The sequence below is a fragment of the Sarcophilus harrisii genome, chromosome 3 (assembly GCF_902635505.1).
Source record: "Sarcophilus harrisii chromosome 3, mSarHar1.11, whole genome shotgun sequence".
NCBI lineage: Eukaryota > Metazoa > Chordata > Mammalia > Dasyuromorphia > Dasyuridae > Sarcophilus > Sarcophilus harrisii.
The window spans coordinates 451,032,246-451,057,551 of record NC_045428.1 but is presented as its reverse complement, the minus strand read 5'-3'; the positions used below and the strand labels follow the sequence as shown (position 1 = coordinate 451,057,551).

Below are 25,306 nucleotides of genomic sequence, written 5' to 3'. Positions count from 1 at the left end.
AATAAGGTCAGAGAGTCAGATAAATTATTTGGAATGAAGCATCTGAAAGCAAAAAATACATGGCTGTATGTGATGATATTCTATCTTCTTTCTGACCTTGCTTTGTAAGTTAACTCTTTTGAGGCAAAAATGTGTATAGAAAAGAATACTTCATTTGGAATCAGAAATCTTGGGTTTGAATTCTGTCTTATGCTAGTTATTACCAGTGTGAATTTTGGCAAATCATTTAATCCCTCTGGGCCTTAGGTTTAGCTGGTACTCTATGATTCTGAAAATTCAGTTTGCCAATTTATGATCACATGGTAGAAGGACATTTAAAGATCAATGAAGCATCCCATATTTATGTTGTGCTGCTGCATTTTACTATCATCCTCATCTTCCTCCCACCAGAAACTTGGATTCTGTCTCATTCACCTTATTTTGTCCCAGACTAGCTTTACATACTACATTGTTAAGTATAGTCACATGTGTGCTGCTCCTTTATTGCCTCCTTCAACTTCCCTTTAAGTGTTGTTTTCTAGAGAAGAACATAAGCTCTTTGAGGGCAGGGACTAACCCTAATCTAAATTTTTCTTCCTTGTTTGCATATCTTTTTGAAGCACTTATCTCAGCATCTAGAACATCATAAGTACTTAATAGAATTTTTCTTTTTCTTTTTTTCTTTCCTTTTTTTTCCTCCCTTTCTTTCTTCCTCCCCTGCCTCACCCCTCCTTCTCTCTCTTTCCCTCCTTTTCTTTTCTTTCTATCTTTCTCTATCTCTGTCTCTGTCTCTCTTTCTCTCTGTCTCTGTCTGTCTCTCTGTCTCTCTCTCTATTTGTTTCTCTCTATATATATTTCTCTCTCTCTCTCTCTCTCTCTCTCTCTCTCTCTCTCTCTCCTTCTCTCTGTTCTCTTCCAATCCCCTAGAATTCAGGCCCAACTTCTCTGACTCAAAATCAAAATCTCATGCTCCCTGCAGGATCCTGATGATTATCTCACCAGAAAGCTCAACCTTGTGGTTTGACCTAGGTCCTGATTTAAAGGACTATACCCTGGTGATGATAATTCCCATAATTTATTTGGTGATCTAATAGCCTTTTCACTCTACCAGATACATTAGTTGGTTTTGAACTATTAGGAATTTGAAGCTCTAGTTTAATTTACAATTAGTTTCCCATTTGTATAAAAAATAACAGAAGAAATTTTTAATCTTTATTTTAAGAAAGTCAGGCTTTCTTTAGGTTTGAAAATTCTAACTTGGAATGTCTGGATAGGCAGGATAAGAAATAACTACAATTGGTAGATAATCAAGTCCATTTATTTAATTACAAGGAAAAGCTCCTGATATTAATTAAGCATTTTAGTCAGTGAATCAGTTTTTAGTCTAGCTAGGTTGTCTATTCTTTGTGCCATTAGAGTACCTGAACAATGACTTGTCCAACTGGAAATACTGATCATGCCACCATTTTTTTTTTTTTTCTGTTCAATGGAGATTTCATAGAACCACTAGATTAAAAGAATAATGGCCCTCATAGATGACATTGAACAAAGTGCTCTTTAAAGAATCATTGCAAGCATTGTCTTTGACAAAGTCCATACTTAATAAACTCATTTTAAATAAAAAGGATATATGAATAGGAGATCTATTTTATTATTAATTGACATAGATATTGACCCCGTTATTGGCCCCCCACACTCAGTAAATCATGTACTTTTGTTTCCATAAATCCTCATAGAGAATCTACTTAAGTTTTCCTACATGAATGACCCATCACCATTTCAGGTATCTTTTCACCATTTGTCATAAAGATATAATCACTGGTATTATGATGCTACCCACATACTACTATCCTACATCTTTTAAAGGAATCTACTTGTTTTGATTCTTCCAGAAATGTAGCCATAAATCAACTTTTTAAAAAAGATTTTTTTCCCTACCAGACTCACAATGAGATCATTGAGAGCACTATACAACTTTCAAAATTTTATCTATTTTCTTTTACCTATTTAATTTGGGGTCTAGCTACTTTCCTACCATGGCTGATGAAAGATGAAATGAAAGGAAAAGTTCGAGTTTCAGAGCATATTGATTTATTATGTAATAGATGTCAATTGCCTAATAAATCAGAAATAGTTACTTTCCTCAGCTTTAACACTGGACCCTGAATACAAGGGGAGACAGACTTTTATGAATTAAAGACAATTAATAAAAACAAAAAACAAATATTTGAAAAAAAAAACAACAACCAAGGTACAAAATTAGCTAATCCAATTTCTAATTGGGGAAAAAATTAGAAATCTTTCGAGTTAGGAAGAGGAGAGTGAATAGGTACAATTTCCTGAAATCAGAAAGAGATGCGCAACCTCCCAAGTTTCTGTATGCAATCTAAAGAACATGAAACAATAATAATTGACCATTTATGGGGCCAGTTTTCAGATAAGATATGTGAGTTTTTTGAGATTAATGATTATGAGAAAATTTGTCACATTAGTCTTTGGCTCTGATTGGGTTTCTGGTCAGTATAACCTAGATTCTTAGTTATAGTTCCCTAAACAGCAGGTTGAGGTGGTCCAACTTCCTAGCCATACACACAAGGTTCAAACAATGCAATAAAGTTTTCTCACAAGACAGAAATTGAATTAGACCCATAATGTAACAGAAAGGGAACTGGGATCACACCAGAAATGTCACAAGATGGAGTGAGTTAGTGAATAAGTTCCCTCTCTTCCCAGTAGCATTTGCTGTTCTAATTCTTTCAGTTCCCACAATCTTTAGTGCATGGCCAATACCCATCTCGGCAGTTTCATTCAGTGGATGCATATAACTGCATTTCAGAACCCAGGTAACAGGCAGTTTTTCCTTGCTTCATATTTTTTAAGTGGAATGATATAATGACTGTACATCTAATCTTAAAGGCAGTATGTTGTTTTTAACTCAATGAAATTAATATACTGTCATGCATAAAGTGATATTTGGAGATCTTCTAAATCAAGAATGTGTTAAATTTTTAACAATCATTTCTTTGGGGGAGGGGGTGGTATTAAGCATAATGCATTTTTAAGTTTAATTTGCAATAATAGTACTTTATTAAAACTAAATAACTTTTAAAAAATTCCCTGATTTTAGTGTCAATAGATTTATGAGATGTAAATGCTTAAACTGAAAATTTAACAACCAGCTCTAGATTGTCTTCCAACACATACCCTGCTCTGAACAGTTAATCCATCTTTCATATTGGTGAAATGCAGGATATAACAAAGGCAAACATTTTAAGGGAACATATGTCTTTTTGTTTTTATGACTCACTTGATGTTAATATTCAAGATAATTAAACCAAGTTATCTCTGTGGTTGCATTTATCAAAGAATCTTCAATCATTTAAAAATATTCATGAAAGACATCTTGTTGGAGGAGATCCTCTAAGGCTATATTTTAGTCTACCAACTTAAATCAAGTCAAATGCTTTTTTTGAGGGGTATTGATAAATTATAAACAGTGAGGAATGATTTGTTTGGTTTAAAATTTATCATAAACAGTAATCATCAACATTCAAAAATACAAATAAGTTTAAAAAATCATACATGTTCATCAAACTGCCAGCTTTCATTATTTAAAGTTTACATATTTAGAGTACATATAAAGACAAAAATGCAATCATCTTTTTTTTCTCTATATATCTCTTGCTATGGTTTTTTTGAGTTTTGAAGTTTTTGTTATTTACATAGTTGTAGTCAGTGTATATACTATTTTTATTTTTTTACTCTAAGTACATATTCAATGCATATATATTAGTATATTTCAAATTTCTCTATATTTTCATATTTGTCATTACTACAATAATTTTCCCTTACATTACAAACTGCAATATTCTCCATTATTACCTAACTACTAGACATACAATTTTTTCCTAGTTTTTTTAATATTACAAATAAGAGTGTTTAAAATACTAGATTCTTTCTCTATAAGGATTTATCTAGATAGATACATTCTTTCTTTGCTGTCATTATGACATCTTTTGGTGTAGAGGGCCAGAACTCTGGAGAAGTATACTTGAAACAAGGTGTTAACTCAGGAGAATTGATGAGATGATGGTTCTCTAGTTCACATATATACTTAGTACTTAGTATGGTGATGTAATGGTTCTCTAGTTCATACATAATCAGTATGCTGTAATGATGTAATTGTAATAGGGTATTTAAGGGCTGAAAAGGATTGTAAATGATTCATTTCATCTTTGCATAGCCTCATGGTGCCTGTTCTCCTTTCATCATTTCTCCACTAAGATCAAGGACTCGGACTGATCCCAAGGACCTCCAAAAAGCTAGCCCGAACATTACATTTAGGGCACAACCCTAAAAGTGGGACTGTTAGATAGAAATATAAGAAAAGTTTTGTAATTTTTATTGCATAATGACGTATTAATTTTTAATGTACTAGTTTCCAGATTTATGAGTCATATCATAGAGCACCTTTATCTCTACAAGCTCACTAGCACTGAATTTTGTGGTTTTAAATTGTTTTTGACAAGGTAATGATTAAATAATATAGCATCTCATATTTGCTTGAATTTATATTTCTAAACTATAGTTTGTACACTTTCAGATAATAATGATGTTTCTCCTTTATTTTCCTTCCTTCCTTCCTTCCTTCTTTCCTTCTTTCCTTCCTTCCTTCCTTCCTTCCTTCCTTCCTTCCTTCCTTCCTTCCTTCCTAAGTTCTATTAGAGACAAACAATTTTTATAGATGTAATATGTATCTTAAATACACACACATATATATATATATGTATATATATATACATATATATATATGATATAAGGTCTTGCTAGATATCACACCAGAATTGTCACAAGGTGGAGTGAGTTAGTGAAGGACCAGGAGGTTTGGCTTCTTCCTGAAGAGTCCCTATGATAAAATTGGTCAAAAACAGCACATAATCTGATAAGTGTCCAACCAAATTATTAAGTTGCCAGTCAGGAGTTTGGATCAGGTTATGTGTTGGATTCATAACACATAAATCAGAGACTGGGTTGGAGAAAATGAAGCAGATGGTTAATGAGTTGAAGAAAAACACAGGACAGTAGAATCATTTGCTAAGCCAAGGTCAGAAACATTGGAGATTAAAATCAGAAAGGCTTGGAGAAGCCCCATGTTTCTATTTCACAGGCTGATAAGTGTTTGTACCTAACAAGGAAGGGAAAGCAAGAGAAAGCAAGGGAAGGGAAAGGAAGGGAAAGGAAGAGACGGAAAGGGAAGGGTAGGGAAGGCAAGGGAAGGCAAGGGAAGGAAGGCAAGACAAGGCAAGGCAAGGCAAGGCAAGGCAAGGCAAGGGAAGGGAAGGGAAGGGAAAGGAAGGAAGGCAAGGAAAGGCAAGGCAAGGCAAGGGAAGTCAAGGGAAAGGAAGAAGTATATAGTACCTGCTTACTATGTTCCTGGCGCTGTCCTGTTTGTTATATACAAATATTATCTCATTTGATCTGTGAGGGATGGGCTATTCCCATTTTACAACTGAAGAAACACATATTGTGACTTGCCCAGGGTCTTATAGCCAGTAATTGTCTAAAGCTAGATTTGAAATTAATTCTTCCTAACTCCAGAGACTAGTGGTCTATATACTGAACTAGCCAGCTGTCTTCATGTGTATCCAAAACTAACTTTCAGGCTTATCTTTCCCAGAACTGCACTGCAGATCCCTCCCATTTCCTTTTACCACTAATGCTCCGTTTCATTGAGATTCTCCTTTTCCATTGGGAAAGTAATTTCATTTGGGCAATTATATTTGGAACATGCTTCTCTTGGTGATTCTTTTATCTCCTCTCAGAGTTGTCTGGGCCCAGCTTAGAGTCTAGGTTAGTTTTAATTTTAATCATTACTACATAGGAATAAAAAGGGATATTCGTTCATCGATATGCTGCTTTGTGGTTGTGCAGCTGTAATCATTGCTCTTCTACTAATATTGCCAAAATTCTACCCTGGTGATCTTCATCAGTATCTCTTCTGGCCTTTTCTTCCTTGATCACATCCTTCAGTTATGTTGATATCTATGTTTCCACCAATCACTGCCATGCTTGCTGAGCCACTTAACCTGGTTATGGTCACTCAGGTGTTGTCATGGTGATGGTTCCCTCTGTAAAATGATGGTTTTCCATGTTGTCATGGTTATGAGGACCTCTTGCTCATAACACTGCTGTGCTATTATCATATAGATAGCAAGCACTAAGCCAGTCTTAGGATCTCATGGCTGAAACAAATGCTGACAATTAGACTCTGGGACCTTGTGATTCTATGACAACAAGAGATAATAAGTGCCTCTATTAAACAGAAGGTCAATGTTGTTAGATTGGATTCAAATTGGACAGTAATAATTTATATACACATAACTCTTGGCATTATACAAATTTCATTTCTCACAATAATACTTTGATGTAGATAGTAAAATATTATCCCTATTTTACTGAAGAGAAAATAGAGGGTCAAAGACATGAACCCCAAAGTTTACAATTAGAAAATTCCAAAACCCAGATTTGAACTCAAATTTTCAGAAACAATCATCTTTATTTCATTGTAATATGTATCTTCCCTGGAAAAAAAAAAATCAAGTCACCTAGAAATCAAAGATAAAATTCCTTATACTACTAGTCTCCTGTTTAAAGCAGAGCTAGACTATTAGGTAGCCTGGTAATTTAAGAGGGTATGTGTAATCCATGTTTTTGGTCTTTGTTTTGGTTAGCATACAATGATGATTTGAGAAGTTTTGCCTTATAATTTTGTTAGGAAGACTTAGAAATTCTCTGGTCCAATCCCTTATACATAGTTCAGAAGAAACATAACACAATCCAAAATAGATGGTCAATCTTAAGGGTAAGTAAAGTACAAAGTCTATGGGAGTATTTTTTTTCTTTATTAGATTTTTCTTCATAGCTACCTGATTTGAACTTCTTTCTCTTAATTCTCTCCTATAGATTAGATAGAACAAGTTAAAAGATTATGTGATATAACATAAGTCTTGAGTGTCAGTATACCTAGGAACTCTTTGTTAGTAGCTAAATATGTAACTTTGACAAGTCAATTTACATCTTTGGGTCTAATTTTCTATAACTATAAAGCAAGAGGATTTGGATTAAACAATCTCTGAGTCCCATTCCAACTCTTAGGTAATATAATTGTCTTCAAAACAGAGTAATTATAAATACTATAAAGGTCTAACTCAGCTTTAAAAGCTCAAGTTTATTGTGATATATTTCAACTAATCATAATCTTGCAAATAAAACTAAAATCCCTACCCAGGAATCCCTTGTCAATATACCAATCAAGAAGCATAAATCAAATAGCAAAGCCTTTAATTGGGACAGAACAATGTCAAGAATGGAGAAAATCAAGCAATAGAATTATTCTCAGACCCTTACCCATTACACAAAAGGGTCTCTCTTAAATCTATACCTTAATGAAGAGGGATGTTTTTGTTTGTCCTTTGTTCTTGAGGAGGACTATGACATCAAGGAGCTGTTGCATGCCATGCAAGTAAATTGGATTTCAGTGAGGGAGGGCTGTGCAAGATCACCAGCCTCATATTCTCCTCCAGAGCCATCTGGGTCCAGTGACCAGGTATAGATCAGGACAACTGCAAATGGCCCCAGATGCAGTAGGAGACCTTGACCTTTTTAAGCTAAAGTTTTCAAGAAGTCACAGCCATTCAGTGATTAAGGGTAGGTAGCAATGGCATCTTCCAGTGATGCTGGAAGAGGAATTTCTGGCCAAAATAATAAAAAAAAAAAGTTGCTATTTGCATTCACTCTGAGTCAGTCAAAACCCATACAATGAGCAATCAGGGATAGGCCTGGGACCTATTGTTGGCCAATCAATGAGAATTTGAGTGATTAGTTTAAAGCTTGGTCCTTATGACAGGGAATTAAAAACTTCATGTTGAGTTGTTGTCACTTTACCCGTATCTAGCAAATGCTAACATATCTTAAGAGGGTTCAGCAATCCAAAAAAAAATTTTTTTAAGAGTATCTGTAGGTAAGGGTATGATATCCTATGTGGACAAAGGGAAGGAAAGAAGGAAAGGAAGGAGAAAGGTAATGAGGTAAAGAAAGAAGGAAGGAAGAAAGAAAGAAGGGAAGGAAAATGAGGAAGGAAAGGAACAACAACAAGAAGTATATTCCAGGTAGGGGAAAGATGACATCATGGCTAGAATATTGTTCAGACCTTCATCTCCCAGCAAATATCTGTGCTATTTCTTGTTTCTGCTGCTTTTAACTCCCTTAGCGTACCATTAAGAGTCTCCTTGATGCTGCTCTCCTTTCTGTTTTCATAGCCATCATTCTCTGAAGTTCTACTATCTGTCACTGCTCTCTTTCTCTGAAACTGTCGTTTTCTGATTTTCTGACAGACTGCTTCTGCCATCATCTGAAGCTGTCATCTGTTTCTGTGACTGCTTTTTTCTCCTGGGGTTGGGGAAGAGTGTTATGTCGCTTCTTCCCAGAGGTAGTTTGATTGCTCTTTTTGTGGGACTGTGTGAGACCAGCCTACTATGGGCCTTAATCAACCCACTGTCCACTCTTTTTTTTTTAGTTGTGACTTTGTCATCTTGACAAAAAGGGGGTCATTGAGTCATTTATTCTCAGTTCTCATTCCTGGTCAAGTCAGTTCAAGTTAAGTTCATCTTAACTCTTCCATATCCTCAGAATATAACTTGTGTGCCCGCATACCATCTGTGTCATATAAGTCAAAACTTTTACTTTTAGTTTCAGCTCTAATTGTGAAGCTCAAAGCTATAAGCCAGTTTCCATGTACCTCAAGGAAGCGTTTAAATAACTGGATGAAGGAAAGTAGGAAAGTAACTTTTGCATACAATCCTGATATAACCGATTCCTTGTCTCTTTCTCAGAAGATACCATGATCCTAATCTTTTCAATGACCAAGAATGAACTTACTGTATTAGGAGACTGATGCTTTGGATCTTTTGGGATGAATTAGAGAAGAGACACATCTCACATGTCTCTTGACATATGAATTCTTACAAGGTCTTGCAGACTAGAAAATGCCAAATGAAGGGACCAGACCTAGTGTCAAGACTAGTGTGACTATCATGGAATAGCAGAAAGGAAAGTAGAGAAGAAACCCTAAAGATAAAATTTCACCTTAAACTCATGATTGTCTACCCTCTTCTCACATTCAAGGCATGGAGTTTAAATTCCCTTAATACTTAGATAAGATAAATGAATAATTGTTCAGAATTCTTATGTTTGAGGATAATTACAAAGCCCCAACCAGAAGAATCATATTTTCAAAAAATGGATATCATTTGCTCTTATGTTTTGCTTTTTCTTTCTCTCTTCACATACACACACATACACACACACTTCTTTTTTTTCCCCCTTTAATAGAATATAACAGTACAACTATAAGCATGTCATGTGTTTTACTATTTTTTGTAAAAAGTTGTTATAGCCTATTGCATTATGCTTATTTCTGGTTTACCTGAGGTACCTGGCTTTGAGGCTAGAGTATTGAGGAATCATGCTGCAAAAAATAATGAACACCTCAGTGATTTGTGCAACGCCATCCACCCACCTCAGTGCTGTCAAGATGCTTTGCTGGTGCCCTCATCTGATGGTTAAATATAGGCTTTGAGGATTTTTTTTTGCTCCTTTTCAAATGAAAACACACTTCTGTGCCTTGCAAATCGATCGAGCAGCCCAGTGAGAGAGGGCCCGTCTGCAGCCCTCCTCCGTCTGCTTGGCTGGTGAATGAGTTTGAAGGCGGAGTGAAAGAGAGCCAGGAGGTTCACAGCAGTGTCTCTTTCAAGATACAAGTTAGATACAAAAGGGAATTAAAAACTTCACGTTGAGTTGTTGTCACTCTACCCATGTCTCGCCTCGGAGAGTTCTACAGCTGGAGAGTGCTGAGAATTCAGCCCTTTGGAGCTATTACAATTCATATTGACTATAAACTTCCCACTGTGCGGATAAAGGAGGGGAGGTACATGCCAAGTGCTCAGAGGGGTGAGTGTAAGTTATTTCACCATCTGATGATATACACCATGTTGGGAAACATTATGGGGGAAAAACATCCTTGTGTTGTGAAATTGGTAACAGATCATCCAATATGCATTAATGGAATGGAAACTGAGGTGCAATTGTAAAATCAAGCAAGTCAGTCAAGCCGTTTTGACAAACAAATGTCTAGACCAAATTGAGCCTGGTTTTATATAGATTATACTTAGAGGAAGAAATGGAACTTGCTCTTTAGACCCCAGAATGGGATCCCAGTGTCTCAAAAGCACAAAGTTTTTCCTGTATCAATTCCAAGGCACAACCATCAAAAGGCTGAAGGGAGGCTCACACATGGGGACTGTTACTTAAAGCATGACACGCTTGGAAAGAAAACGACATAACTGTTGTTATCCACGCCATTGTTACATAACAAGATGATTACTGAGGCAGTGTGATAAAGTGGTTATCGTGCCACAAATGGAGTCAACAAAACCTGTGTTTCGGTCCCATCTCTGTCACAAGCTGAGTGATGATGGGGAAATTGCTTAATCTGAGTCTCTCTTTCCTCCTACATAATATGCAGATAATAACTTCATAAATTTGGTATGAAAATCATTAACAAGCATTTCTTAAGCTTACTATGTGCCAGAACGCAAGCATACTAAGTGCTGAGTATGCAAAGATAGGTGAAAACATTCCCTCCCATTCTCATCTAATGGGGGAGGAAACATACAAAACTGGTACATGGAAGATATAGTCAACTTAAATGGAAGGTAATATCATATGGAAAGCACTAGAGTTCAAGGGATTTTTTACAGAAAGCAGGATTTGAGCTGGCATTGGGGGCAGCCAGTGAAAATGCATAGACTTGGAAGATAAAGTGTGATGTTTGAGGAAGAAGAAAAGGAAAATAATGTGTAAAAAGATGGAAAGGTAGAGAGAGGCCAGGATGTAAAGAGCATTAAACATTAAACAGAGCATTTTATATTTGATATAGAAATAATAGAGATCTAGTGGAGTTTGTTAAATGAGGGAGGATTGGGGTGGAGGAGTGAGAGAAGATGTGTCACATGGTCAGACTTGTACTTGAGGAAAATCATTTTGGTACCTGAGTGGAGGATAGACTGGTATAGAGACAGATTTAAAGCAATGAGACCAACCAGAATCCCTTTACTTCCCTAATGTAGATGTGAAGGAAGGAAAGCCTACAGAAGGGCTACAGTTGCTTAGTGGAAAGAAGGAAATAAAAAGCAGAGATGTAAAGTTAGAAACAATAAGACTTAGTAACAAATTGGATATAATGATGAGTGTTAATAAAAAAAAAAATGAAGGTGCTTTCATAATGTTCAAGACTGGGTTGCCTGGAAGGAGGATAGTGGTTCCACTGAAAACAACAACAAAATTAGCAAGGAAGAAGGGAGAGTTTTAAGAAAAGATAATGATTTCATTTTTGAATATAATAATTATGAGATGTCTAGTTTGACTATCTAGTTTGAGCCGTTCAAAAGGTAATTAGTGATAAGTGATGAGTACAAAAGTGATATTAGAACTGGAAGTTACCTGCATAGAGATTATTGATTATTAATTATTGAACTCTGGGGAACATATGAGGCCACTTAGCAAGATGACACTCATAAGAGAGAAGAAAAGAAGACTCAAGATAGAACTTTGGGGGGCATCTATGAATGGCCATATCATTAATGGAGAGAAGCAATCACATGGATAGAAGAATCTGAAGAGAATAGCATGAGGACAATCTAGTGAAGAGATTAAGTAGACGAGACATACTCAACAGAGTTAATCAAAACAGTTTTAAAAGGATGAACATTCAGTAAATCTCATTAGATCTGGCAATTAAGAGGTCACAGGTAATTTTGGACAGAGCACTTTCAGTTGAACAAGAAAATTAGAATTGAATGAGAGTGATGGATGTCCATCAACTGGGGAATGGCTGAATAAGTTATAGTATATGAATATAATGGAATCTTATTGTTCTATAAAAAATGATGAGCAGGCTGATTTCAGAAAAGCCTGGAAAGACTTAAATGAAAGGATGGTGAGTAAAATGAACTGAACCAGTAGAACCCTGTACATAGTAACAGCAAGATTATATGCTAATCAACTGTGATAGACTTGACTGTTCCCAGCAATGTGGTGATTCAAGACAATTTCAATAGACTTGGGATGGAAAATACCATCTGCATCCAGAAAGAGAACTATGTAGATTAAACATGGATCCATATTTTCACCTTTTTTTTAAAAATTTGTTTGCTTATTCTGTCATTTTTTTTTCCCTTTTGGTCTTATTTTTCTTCTACAAGATGACAAATATGGAAATATGTTTAAAAGTATTGTATGTATATGACCTATATCAGATTGCTTGCTGTCTTAGGGAAGGGGGAGGTTTGAGAGGGAGGGAGAAAAATTTGGAACATATAGTCTCACAAAAAATGAATGCTAAAAATTATCTTTACATGGATTTGGAAAAAAAAAATACTATTGAGAAAAAAAAGGTTTAACCAAGATGGGGAGGAGATATAGAAAAATAACTAAAGAGAATGGTTGAATCCTATGAGTGATTTTTAAGGATGGATCTTGTAGAAGATCTTGTAGAAGAGAGCAAAGAAGGAGTGGATAGGGAGCAATTGAAGATTAGTCAGAGCATGTAGGCGCTAATGAGGGCAATTTGCTGAAGTCAGGATAGAATCAAATGCATATGGGTATATATAGCTATGTGTGTGTGTGTGTGTGTAATCTATGTATCTGTATCTATATCTTTTTCTTCACACACACACATATACTTTGAGGTTTTCTTTGGCAGGGGTAAAAGAGATAAAAACAGAGGGATATATCTGAGTGACATGAGAAATGGAGGGGAGAAGAAGGAGTTTGTGGTAAATGTCTTCAATTCTTTTTTGGTAAATTAGGAGACAAGGTCCTTAAACTGAAAGAGGTGCTAAGGGAGGCCTGATAAGATTTGAAAATCTTTGAAATAGCTACTATGGTAAATGAGATAATGAATTACTTTGGAAGAATTGCCTTGCTTTGGTGAGGTCCCGGTTGAACCTACTCAACACAGTTTTATGATTTTTACCAACTCTGTGCAGCATCACACAAATAGGAGCAAAAGTGGCAGATGTAGGAGTAATCCATGGCTGAGATTTGGTTAAGTTTGATGAGTGATAGGACAAGGAGACAAAGGATTTAAGAGTAGAAGACATTGTAGGATTCAACTGATTTACTAAGAAGCCAAGATAGGGAGGGTAAGAGACTAACTGATGCAGAGTTGATCAGGCTTAGGAAGAGACTGCTTGAGGGTTTGGAAGTCAGTGAGGATAAAAACAGGGTTGAGAATCATAAGGCAAAGGGGATAATAGAATAGTAATAGATTATGATCAGATAAAAGAATTCTGAGCTCACAAAGATGTTTAATGCTTGTGGCTGTATCTTTCTGGTGGAAAGCTAGGATATTTGAAGGAGAATCAATATATAGGTTGAAATCCACTCGTGTAAGGGCAAGTGTTGAGGTGGAGAAAAAGAGATCATGAGCTAGACAATGATCTCATTGGGGAAGGCAGAAGAATATCCTGGGAATCAGTAGGCTAAAAATGACCTTTGGCAAGAAGCTTTTTCCAAGTCTTCCTTAATCTTAGAGCCTTCCTCCTGAGACTACTACCAGTTTATGTTGTACATATCTTGTTGTTTGTATATGATTGTTTGCATATAACACCCAATAGACTGTGAAATCCTTGAAAGAAGACCCTAGATTTTGTTTGTTTTTCTTTTTCTTTTTTTTAGTGTTTCTTTGTCTTTGTTGCTTAGCACAGTGCCTGGCACATAATGCATGCTCAATAAATTCTGCTTAACTGACTGACTGAACAGTGACAGATTTAGATTGAATGTACCTCCAAAAAAATTATATTGTTGAGTTAAAAAAAAAAAGAATATATTGCTGAGTGATGGCCATAGTAGTGGCAAACAAGGAGTATTTTGAATCACCTCTGATGACCAATGAGTTAGGAAATATAGGTGAAACTTAAACTGGCATTGGAAATGTTGATTTGAATACAGTGTCACCAGGAGGAAGCATAGTCTCAGTGAGAGTCAGAAGATGGAGGAATTGCTTAAGTAATAGTTTTGAGAAGAAAATGAGTTTGGTAATTATGGAGCAAGCATTCCCGAGAGTACAGAGAACAGATAATTCAAAGTGTGACTTTGTTGTGGGAAGAGAATTTAGGGGGAATTGGAACAAGGATGTGACAGTAGAAAATAGGGAAGGAGATTTGTTAGCCAGGTTTCATGGGGGTAGGAAGAATATGTATGGGGTGGGAGTATGATAACTTCTGAATAAGTCAAGATAGAGTATCAGTTGCTAGAGATAGATTTGTTGATGGAAGCAGATAATTAAATTGTTAATTCAGGGTCCTCCCAAGAGGATTGACTTCATTATAGGTGATTTTGTTGTCTCCTCTTAAGCCAGGAAACTACGTTCATCAGTAGGAAAGAGCAGGCAATGATGTGGCCCTCTGGGATCACAAGCAGGAATCAGGAGCTAATAGTTTGAGATTGATCTAGTATGGAGACAACTTCAAAAATATTGGAGAAGGTCCTAGGTCAAAGACAGAAACCAGGAGACAGATAGCCTGGATCATGGACTGATAAAGTATTCATGGGGAAGGTTCATGAGCAAAGAGGCTGGAAGCAAGGAGCTTAGATAGAGCTGACACAAGAACTTCAGGGTTCTTATAGTTCAATTTTATACATTTTTTATCCCTCATTTTGCAAATGAGGAAACTGAAGCCTAGAGAAGTTAACGGAGTGGTACAAGATCACACAAGTAGCAAGCATCAGAGGCAACATTTGAATCTAAGTCCTTTGACTTTGCCATGTCGACTCCACCATGTTATTGCAATAAAATACAAAAAGCTCTTTGCAAACTTAATTATTTCCTGTTGTAGAGATCCCTCCACTGTACTGTCTGACTCACTAATTTTGGCACATAAAGATTTAGTTACACACAACCAGTAGTAAATATTAGAAGCAGGATTTGGACCCTAGATTCCATGATTCCAGGATCACTCCTACATCCACTACTCCAGGCTGTCTCATAGATATTTACCTAGCAGAACTGATATAGTAATTCATGTGAACACTTGACAAATAACAGGGTGCATGCAGAGCATTTGGCAGATAAATACTTCTTAAATGTTTGCTTGAGAATTAATGGCATACATGTATATGGAGAGACTAGGTGAGCCTGGGAGGAGCACCATAACTGTGGCTTGCAGTATCAAGACCTAAGTTTTGATCCATGTTGATTTTCAAAGCATAGTATCTGTCCAGAACAAAATCTTGTCTCATGCTGCCCTAGAGAAGATACTCATCACGCACCAGAATTCTAAGTATAGACAACCTTTCTTTCTTTCTTCCTTCCTTCCTTTCTTGACACCACAGGGCACAAATATGCTATAATGTAGTTAGAGTGAGATGATCAGGGAAGCTAAAGAAGGAATCTTTTCATGCTCCTGGTCCCTTACTGAGTGATATGTACCTTACTCAATGACTCCTGTGATTGGAAACTGTCACCAAGATGATTGGTTATGGGAGAGTCAAAGGGAAGCCTTCTCAATGATAGTCCATCCCCCCTCTAACTCTCACATAACTCTTACTGGACAAATCTGGAGTTTCTGTATCTTACCAACAAGTTCCATGTCCCTAAGCAAGAGTCAGAGCACATGCTGACACCGCAATGAATCAGGGGTTTCCCTTATCACTTTTGTTACACTAAACCTATGTGTGGATGATGGGAACAGTTAATAAAGTCATTCAGTTTGTAGAAAAGTTTTATTTTATTTTAATAACAAAGTAACTCAAATCTTTTTACTAATTACCTTGATTGGTACAATATAAGGACTTCCCTCTCATTCCCTCTAATGACTATGCTGGTTTTCTGCCCCTCCTCCCATCTTGAGGGGATTGGGGAGTCCTGAGAATTCTTATCTCTCTCCCTACTTCCTAAATTAAGGAAGTTAAATATCCTAGATTTGAGATCTTTAGATTCCTAGACTTCTTCCTTTTCATTCATTCCATGAGTCAGTAACAATGAAAAATTCTCCTTTACCTTTTATTCTGACTCCAGGTGCTTCAAAGTCTTATTTTTCTTTAAATTATTACTTGAGGCATCCTCTACTACTATCCTTCAGTGAAGCTTAAATTCTAGAAAAGAAAATAATCAAGAAGGACATGATCATTGTTTTCAAAGGTTCTAACATAGAAGTGGAATTCAACTTATTTCTCTTGGTCCCAGAGAGCAAAATTAGGAACAATGGGGAATGGAAGTTTTAAATAGGCAGATTTTGACTTCATGTTGGGAAAAAAAAATATCCTAACAACTAGAATTATACATATATGGAATGGGCTGCCTGGTAGAGTAATAAGTTTCCTCTCATTAGAGATCTTCACAGGAGCCTGGATGCACAAATTCTTTTGGGGGTAAAAGTTGGGCTAGATTGCTGCTGACATTCCATACAAATTTAAAATTCTGTTATTCAGTGATTCTTCTAAAACAGTTTAAGATCTACATTTCACTAGCATCCCTGCTCATGATTTTTAAGATTATCTTTCCCTGCAGCCTGATATATTTCATTACCTGATATTCTTAGGGGCACCAAGGAGCTCAGTAAGTTGCTATTTCCTACTGACAAGCATTTATTAAATGGCTATTCTGTGAAAAATTCAGTAATGAGTATATGACAAAAAAATGAAACCGCCTATAACTTCATGGAATTTCAGTTCTACTGAGGCAGAGAATGATATGCATAGATAAGTATAAAACAAGGTAAGAAGTAAAGGAGAAAATAGGCAAAAACTACTCCAGGGAAATTTGAGAGGAAGAGAGAACCAACATGTTCAAGGAAGAAAGATTTCCTGGCAAATGTATTGAATCTTGAAAGAAGATAAGGAAACTGAAAGGCAGGCATGAAAAGGAAGTACAGTCTAGTCATGGATGATTTCTTCTGGGGATGCACAGAAATGGGAGATGGCATATTAGTGATCAGGTTTGGCAGAAAGAAGTAGTACATGAAAGGGAAACAATACTGAAAGATCAAGGTCAAGCTGTAGGAAACCTTAAATGGCTAAAGAGTTTGTCTTTTGTTTGAGAGGCAATAGGGAATCACTAAAGATTTTTGAGCAGAATTGTGACAGTCAGACCTTTGCCTTGGGCAAGTTATTTTGGCACGTGGAAATAAAAGGTTTCTTTGGGACCACAGGGAAAATGAGAAGTATTCTCTCAAAGCAGTACTTTCTGTCTTCCCAGTTTCCACTTTGAAAGTCAACTTAGTGCCTCCCCCATTTCTAAAGTACAAGTCTAATAATCCATGCTTGGGATAGATGAGCCACTGAATTGAATTAGGTCTGGATAGAGCTTTGGTGAGCTGGCATTGATGAATAAAGTACCCTTGGCAAGTTGTCCTCTGAATTCAGAACCTACATTTATTAATTTAAGGATTTCACCTTCTCTGTGATTCACAGGGTTTCATCCTCATTTTAAGGCTCCTTTTTTTTTTTTAAGCACTCCTTGCCAGAAGGGAGAGTCATATCATTTCCCCACTGACTGCAATGGGACATAGACTGGCATACAGCCCAGCTCCTAGTGTCAACCCAACTGGATTTTCTAATACAGAGTCAGTCATCTCAGTTTCCATCTTCATTAAAAACCATTAAAGTCATTCTTAGCCCCCTTGGGGAGATAGAAAATGTTGGAGTCCTTTGGATGGGGTTTCAATGGGAAGTCGTATTTTCAAACACTCACCAGGCAAGGACAGTTTGTGTGGGTATGTGATTCTCTTAAGATCCATACATATCTGGCACCCAGCTTTTTATTTTTTTTTTTCCTTTTATTGTGTTGTCATTACAAATGACTGACAGGCAGTGAGGTTTTGGAGATTACCAGATGGCTGAATTTCTGTTTTTCTATAGTACTGAAATAGAAGGAAAACTAATCTGACTGAAAGTCTATGCTTCTTTCATGATGCTTCTCTTATTCTTGTTTTCTTTGCTTTCCTTGTCTCTCCAATCCTCAATCCTGCCGCTGAAAACCTGTATGTGCCTGGTTAGGTTTCCCCATGGACTCCATTTCAATTAGTTGAGTTAATTTATGCTGAAGCCCATAGGGCATTAAGCCATGCCTCCCATCAGAAGTATTAACAGTTAAACATCTGCTAGGGGGAAAAAATGTTATGTGAATTTCTAGAACTATTTCCATGTATTTCTGTATAAGCTTATTTGATTTCTCATTGATGGGATAGTTTCTCCTTGTTTTTGATATTGCTGTATTTATTATGTTTTAAAATAATGGAATTCCTATGAGGCAGATTGGGAGAACATTCAAGAAACATTTATTAAATGCCTACCATGTTCCAAATATTGTGCTGTATGGTAAAATTAAAAATACAGAATTGAATCACTTTCACTCCTCAAGAAATTTGCATTGTAGTATGGAAGTTACAATATACTTTTATTTGTCAAACTTCTCTGAAAAGTGATTCTAAGGAATTAGAATACACAAAAGAATGAGTAAACTATAACTTTTACTACATAGCCAAATGTGAACTCAAACACTTTTGGACACTCTTTGTTGGTTCTGTCATTGCTCAGGTCATTTATTTGGCAAGGTCTTCATGTAGAATCAGCTGTAAAATCAGTTGTAATTTATACCAGAAAACCAGTCTTTACTTAATATTCATATCTCATTTTCATAGCTCTCCCTAAAAAGGGCACTGATTAATTACATTAACCATTTATTTACTTCACTTAACCCTAACTTACTCTTGCTGTTTATCAAAATGAAATCCACCTTCAAAGAAAAAAGATTTGTTACACTGAGGATGTTCAAAATAACACAGCTCTAAAGATAATTATAACAAAGATAACAAACAATGGAAGGTATTGGCTATTCCTTCCCAAAAAGCATGTTTTGAAAAGGATAACATTATTTTGGATATTTATTTTTTATAGTATAAAATCATAAGCAGTTAAGTGGGAATGTTGAAGTTATGGGGTGAAGTCAGACTGTCCCCTTACAGGCTAACAAAATGGTGAAGTTGCAGTCAAATTCTCCCTGGTAGTGGCCCACCAAAATGATGGAATATATAGCATAATATCCCAAAAGTATATTAATTTATAAACCAGTGTCACAAGGTGTCTCAAAAGAATTTGAAGGCATGGACTTCCAAACCAAGGGGAAAGGATTTTATTATGCTCCTAACACTGAGCTAAATCCATAAGGGTTTTTTTTGGTTTTTTGTTTTGTTTTGTTTTGTTTTTAGCAAGAAAAGGTTTTTGTTTGTTTGTTTTTTTGTTCATTTTAGCAATTAACAAGGGGGAAAACAAGTCCCCTAGCTAGCCATAACCAGGAGGAAGATACCATTAAGAAGACACCTTGAGATGGGATTACACCATTGACTGTTGGGCTAATTCTAAAGAGTGTAGCACCCTAAAAAGAGTTAGGAAGCAGATTACAATTGAGTGGGTCTTTTATAGAAGAAATATAACCTGAGAAGGAAGTATGCTTGACATCACAACTTGGCTTTCTGATTGAATACACTAACAATGGAGCTATGATGGTTTTGTCAATGAAAAGAATCCAGTAAAGAATACCGCCAGAGACTTCTACCTGGGACGGAGTAAAGTCCACTTAAACAAAAGGCTTAATTAAAACCAAAAAGTCCATTTATAATCCTATCAGTGCTCTTCCTAATCTCCCAGATTGTTTATTATAATTTCTGCTCTCCCCAGAAGCCAGTTCTTTTAGCAAAAACCTGGGAATCTTATTCAGTCAGAAAGAACTGATTTCAAATCTGATCTCAAACACTTAGCAGATATATGACCTGGAAGTCACTTAACCTCTTTCATCCTCAGTTTCTTCATCATACAAAGGGAGTAATAATAACATCTAATGTCAATCTTGCAGGATTGTTGTGAGGATTAAATGAGATATTTGTAAAGCACTTTGTAAACTTTAAAGTTCCATATAAAAGCTAGTTATAATGATAATGGTGATGATGATGATGGTTCATAGATCCATAAAGTAAAAAGAAAGGAGCCTTAAAGGTTAACTGGTCAAGTTTCCTACTCATTTTAAGCAGCATAACTACTTCTGACAGATAATTATCATTTTTCCACTCTATGCTTCCAAGAATAAGAAGGTGGATTTCATTTGATAAGTAGTACATTACATTTACTGTAAATTGCTCTATTGTCTTTTTAGCAAGTTCTTCCTTATACTAAACATAACTTTAGTTATGTTTACTTTAATTGTGGTTGGTCTTGCTCCTTTCTATGGAACAAAAGAATGATATTAATCCTTCTTTCACATGATTTACAAATCAAGAAGTGAGTGATAGGGAAAATAAGGAGAGAACGACTAAAAGTATCAAGATTTCAGGAAGAACAAAACTCATAAACAGATAAGCAGGAAAAACAGTAACCACAAAGGAAATAGGTTTTCCACTATGAATAAATATTACAAAATAAAGATAAATGATCCAACACTTAATGACACAGAGGATTCTGTGGAATTTGAGGAGAAGATGGAACCATAGCAGAATTTATGTCCTGTACAACAAAAAGAATGGAGAGAATGGAAAATTTTAATCTAAAATGTCAAGAGTCACTAAAGAAACAAAAGATAGAAGAGGAGCTTGGAAATGTAAATGAATAGAACTGAAGAACAACCTAGAAGAAGAAAAGCAAAACACAATAATGGTAAAAGAATACATTCTCACTATACAAGCAAAACATACTGAACTTGAAGACAAGATGTACCTAAGGATTATAAGTGTCCCAGAAGAACAGGACCAGACAAAAACCCTTAAAACCATATTGAAGAACATAATAGTAGAGAACCCTCCTCTCAAAGGAAAAAAAAACCAACAATTTCTAAATATAGAAAATGAAATTCCAATTGAAAGAATTCACAATTGTCTCCAAGAAAACAACAACAACAATAACCCAAGGCTGTACACTCCATATCACACAATGGTTAAATTTAACAGTTCAATTCAGAAACAAGTTATGCAAGCTATCAGGAGAAAGACTTTCAAATACAAAAGAAAAGACATTCCAGTAATGAAAGACTGTTCTGTATCCACTGGAAAAAGAAGGAGAGAATAACATAATTTTTTCTAAAGAGCGATGGAGTTCAGGATACAGCCCAGGATGACTTATTCTGCAAATCTGAACTCAACCATATAGAATAAAAGATGGACGTTCAGTAATAAAGGCAAATTTGAAACATTTTTAGGAAAAAAAAAATAAAAACTGAAGAGATGATTTGCTTCTAAATCAGCTCAAATAACAGGAATTCTGGAGAAATGAATAAATACTATAGACAAGGACAGTAGTAATAGCAACAAATGGACAATATAGAGACTCATAAGAGATTTCTCTCTAACCATACACAAGGAGATAGGGTTGGTATTGAAAATCTGATAGAAGTAACAGTGAAGTAGACTGGGCATTTATGGATAGAAATTAGGAGCATTACATATAAGTGAATGCTTCTTTTGTGAGACTTTATTACAACATGGTAGGGTACATAAAAAGGGAGGAAGGAAGAAGGATAGAGGAGAACGAATGATGAACCAGAGCCAATTCAAGGGTTAGTAATGAGGGAAAAGTGGCTTCTATAGTTTCAGAAAGAAAAAAACCTACAGGGAAGTCAGTGAGGGTCTGGGAAGAAAGGTGGGAGGAGGAAAATAACCTTATTTTGAAGGTGTCAGGGGGTTCCACTGATGAATACTCCTCTGGCTAAAGGAAGAGGAGGACATTAGCCAAATGAGGGCTACAGAATCTGATGCTTGAAAAGTCTGTTTAACTTTTGAGAGTGAGTTGGAACCTCTGGGGACAGAATGAGACAGCACAGATACTGAGATTTCCAGGAAAATATAGTAATGTCAATAAATGTGAGTATAAATCAGTGGCAGTTTGCATCTGATCCATTACACAGTGAGATAGGGGTCCTACTCTGAAGTAGTGCTAGGTGGACCATTGGATAAAGTACTGGATCTAGAGTCAGGAAGAAGTGAGTTCTAATTTCATTTCAGAAAATTTGTTACTATATGATCCGGGGCAAGTCACTGACCTTTGTCACCTCAATTAGATCATCTGTAAAATGAAGATAATAATACTACCTATATACCACCTCTATCTCAGGGTTGTTGTGAGTATTAAATGAGATAAAAATTGTAAAATGTGGCTGATATACACAAAGCATTATATAAATTATAGTTGTTAGTTTTTAAAATATTTACTACTAATAATAATTATTATTAAGTGACATTATTTTGGAAATGTGACATAATAGAAAAGAAAAATCCATAAAGCAAGTTCTATATAGCAGTGACAGAATGGGCCTCTAGAGGAAAGACCCTAGATTGGATACACTGGGATTTTTGATTTTATGAAAAATGCAAAGAAAAGAGAAATATGAAATGATTTTAGTAGTCATAAATTAAAGAATAAGGGTCTAGGATAAACAGAAAGAGAAGACAGATAGTGACAAGAATGAGAGAAATCCTTTTTGGTAAAGGGTGCAAAATAAGAAATTTTAGAATTACGGAATAATACTAGCTGAAGAAGAAGTAGGGAAGGGTAGCTATCAAACGAAGAAGAAATCAAGATTGAGAGGAAGAAAGCCATTGGGAACAGCGATCACTTTAAAAATGATTAAAATAAAGTAATGGAAGCAACATAATACTATGTTTACAGTGGAAGAGGGAACTCAAAACTGAAGAGTTTCTGCATAGACAATATTAAGGCAACTAGGAGAAGAAGGGAGGTAACCAATGGGGGGGAAAAATCTTTGGATCAAGTTTCTCTGATAATAGATTAGTAACCATTATAGCTAGTACACACACACACACGTATATATATATAATGCTTATGTATACACACATATATGCATACACACTTAAATACGTACACTCACATACCATTCCCCAATTAGATTAATGATTAAGAGATATGAACAAACAGTTCTCCAAAAGAAATATAACATATTTACAATCACATGAAAAAAAGTGTTCCAAATAATTAATAATAAGAGAAATGCAAATCAGAACAACTCTGAGGCTTCTCATTACTCATGTAAATTGGCAAAGTTGAAATAAAAAGGCAATATTCAATGTTGGAGAGGTTGTGGAAGGATTAACACAAATACATTGTTGGTGGAGCTATGAAATGTTAAAACCATTTTGTAAAATAATTTGAATTTATGCAAATAAAATGACTAAAATGCCCTTGCCCTTTAAAACAGAGGTTCCATTATTGAAGGAAAGTATTGATGAGGAAAAAAAAATCCACATCTTTAAAAATATTTATAGCAGCACTTTTTGTGACAGCTAAAGATAGAAACAAAGATGATGCTCATCAATTGGAGAATGGTGAACAAATTGTGGTGCATTAATGTAACATGGAATATTACTATACTGTTAAGAAATGATGCATATGAGGGAGGGCGTATGGATAGATGGATGGATGCATGCATTCATGACAAATAGCTTTTTTCTGGGAAGCAGGCTAAACAAACACATAGCCTTAAATCTATTATTTTCTATCCTAAATAAAAGTAAATATGGTTTCCAAATTAAGTAAAAGATGGAACCAAAATACATTATTACTCATGATATTCAAGGATGAGAACATGTTTTACATTTCTGTTTAAAAACACATGAAATAAAGAGCTCCTTCACTTCATGAAATATTTATCCAGTGACATCAAAATATCATTTAGATTTAAAAACTTTAAAATTCTTATTATGCATCAAAGTCCAACTATGGACAATATCTATATGAACTCAACTAATAATGTCCACAAAGAAATATAAAACAAATTTCTGAATCATGAAAATTTGTTTATAAGAAACAGCAGGCTTTAAGATGACAATTCAGGACCAGTTCATCACCTCTTTAAATTTCTAAATTTAAAAATTGCTAGCTGCTAGTATAAACAGATGAATTTCAGGAAATAGTTTTTTATTTGCCTGGAGTAAAAACTTTTCAATCCTGTTTGCTTGCAAAGCTGGACTTTGAATGGTAGCCATGTGAAGCTAGTCCTGGGAGGGAGAGGTTTCAGGATTCCTCTATTCATAATAAGGAAACTAGATTCAGAAAGTTTGGTGGCCTAAGGAGGTGGGACTCATTAAGACCCTACCAAACATCTAATCCTCTCATAACCAAGAGAAATAGCTGTTTTGATAGGTCATGAGTGGGTGAAGTGAATGGTTAGAAATCGTTTATCATAAGTGCCATACTTATCTCCTTGAAAAAGCAATTCACACAATCATAGATGTAGAATTGGAAAGGACCTCAGAGCCCATCACTAGCCCAACGATTTCATTTTATCAACGAGGAAACTAAAACTCAGGGTCACATAACTTACTTAGGTAAAATTCAAACCCAGGGCCTTATAGAGCAGTACTAGTGATCTTTAGATAATTTCCTGTTGTATCCATGAGTTTAAGTCCTGAACAACCTTGTCAGGGAAAGACACCTTTCTTCTCGCATACCCAAACTTTATAAACACAGAAGTATTTTGGACATCTCCCATTTTCCTTGTTTTTTGCTAAATAAATGGGTTTTACTTGTGGAGAATTACATAAAGAGATGACTGGGAAGGTAGGAGAGGCAGTTACAGATGAATTAGATTAAAGATGAGCAGAGAGATATAGGGGATTTGGTTTAAAAGATGGGGAACAAAAATAACATAGGTCTGAAATAAAAAGAGAAAGAACAAATAGATCTAGGTTAGTAGGTACCTTATCATTATAAGGAAATTATAAAATAGCCCACTTAGAGACTTGACTAGAAATCACATGGTCTGAAATGTGTAATGGGTTCAGGTCAATACTGGACTCTCTTATGACCTCTGATCACAATCAGATGGCTGCTCAGTGAGCAATATAAACAATTTACTTTTTTTCAATTCAAATCTTAGTGGATACAGTATTGGGGCCATGGTTCCAATGAACAGATCAGGAACCGATTAGCTTTGGAAAGTCCTATAGCAACTATAGGGCAAAAGAATTATTTAAAGGTCATTTTGTCTCTCCCCCATCTCTAGAAATTAAACAGTTCAAATATTCTAAGAAGTCTGTCACTAAAGTTACTAGGTCAGCTTCCTTGACTCAGTCAATTATGACTATACTCAGAAATATTTTGTTTAAATCTCATCTAAGTTTCAGTTTATTTCTCTTGGCTTGTTTGGATGTGGTAGCCCACAATAAATAAATAAATAAAATAAAGTTTTCTGAATTCAGTATTTCTT

At 35.6% G+C, this 25,306-nt stretch overlaps 1 protein-coding gene across 4 annotated transcripts in view; it reads left to right on the top strand.

Annotated features, from left to right (window-relative positions):
- LOC100931919 (neurotrimin) overlaps positions 1 to 25,306 on the top strand; it is a 1,311,995-nt gene that overhangs the window by 1,140,557 nt on the left and 146,132 nt on the right. The window lies entirely within an intron of this gene.